Source organism: Mustela nigripes, unplaced genomic scaffold (assembly GCF_022355385.1).
Source record: "Mustela nigripes isolate SB6536 unplaced genomic scaffold, MUSNIG.SB6536 HiC_scaffold_2209, whole genome shotgun sequence".
Taxonomy (NCBI): domain Eukaryota; kingdom Metazoa; phylum Chordata; class Mammalia; order Carnivora; family Mustelidae; genus Mustela; species Mustela nigripes.
In genome coordinates, this window is record NW_026741616.1 from 1,185 (window position 1) to 2,558 (window position 1,374).

A 1,374-nucleotide genomic window follows, 5' to 3' on the forward strand; every position below is an offset into this window, starting at 1 on the left:
CTTTACCCATTACATATGTTGGCCCCTGTCAAATATTAGGTGACTGTATGAAAGGATTTATTTCTGGACTCTCAATTCTGTTCTACTTGTTTATTGGTCTGTTTTTATGCCAGTATACTTTATTGTTTTGAGCATGAGGGCTTTGTAGTATAGTTTCAAATCAAGAAGTGTAATTTCGCTTCTTCATTCTTTCTCAGAACTGCTTTGATTATTTGTTGTCTTTTATGGTCTCATATAAATTTTAGGATTCTTTACTTACTTCTGTAAAAACACAATATTGGATTTTTTAAAAGATTATTTATTTATTTATTTGAGAGAGAGAGATGAGAAGCAGGCAGAGAGGCAGGCAGAGAGAGAAGAGGTAGCAGCTTCCTGCTGAGCAGAGAGGCTGATGTGGGGCTCGATCCCAGGACCCTGGGATCATGACCTGAGCCGAAGGCAGAGGCCTAAAGCACTGAGCCACCCATGTGCCCCTAACATTGGATTTTTGATAGGAATTGAATTTACAGATGGTTTTCGGTAGTATGGACATTTTAACAATGTTAATTCTTACCATTCATAAATATGAGCTATCTTTCCATTTGTGTCTCCTTCAACTTCTTTATCAATGTCATAGATTATGGGGTACAGATCTTTCATCATCTTAGTTAAATCTTATCCTAAGTATTTTATTACTTTTGATGCTAGTGTGAATTAGATTGTTTTCCTTATTTTTTCAGATAGTTCATCATTAGAGTGTTAAAATGCTCCTGTCTTGTGCTTACTTTGGCAGCACATATACTAAAATTGGAATGATGCAGAGAAGATTAGCGTGATCACTGAGCAAGGATGATATGAAAAACTATTTAAAAAAACGAAACAAAACAAATTCTTGTCTTTTATATATTTATCTTGTATTTGGCAGCTTTGCTAAACTTGTTTATTCAAAAATTTTTATGGAGTTTTTAGGATTTTTTTACATGTAAGTTCATGTTATCCAAAAAAAGAAAATTTTACTTCTTCCTTTTTTTTTTTTTTTGGAGTCTTTTATTTCTTTGTGTTCCTTGTTTCTCTGGCTAGGACATCCAGTACTATGTCAAATGAGAGTAGTGAAAGTGGACACACTTGTGTTTTTTCTGATCTTTAAGGGGAAAACTTTCAAACTTTTTTGATTGAATATGAGATTAGCTCTGGGCTTGCAATATGTGATTTTTTCTTTAATGGATTTTTTAAATTATTTTTTTAAATTTTTTATAAACATATAATGTGTTTTTATCCCTAGAGGTACAGGTCTGTGAATTACCAGGTTTACACATTTCACAGCACTCACCATCACTCACCATAGCACCTGCCCTCCCCAATGTCCATACACCAACCATCCTCTCCCAACACACA

General features: G+C 34.0%; 1 pseudogene; it reads left to right on the forward strand.

Annotated features, from left to right (window-relative positions):
• Positions 1-756: 756 nt before the first annotated feature.
• LOC132008923 (U6 spliceosomal RNA) lies at positions 757-873 on the forward strand (annotated as a pseudogene).
• The last annotated feature ends 501 nt before the right edge of the window (positions 874-1,374 follow it).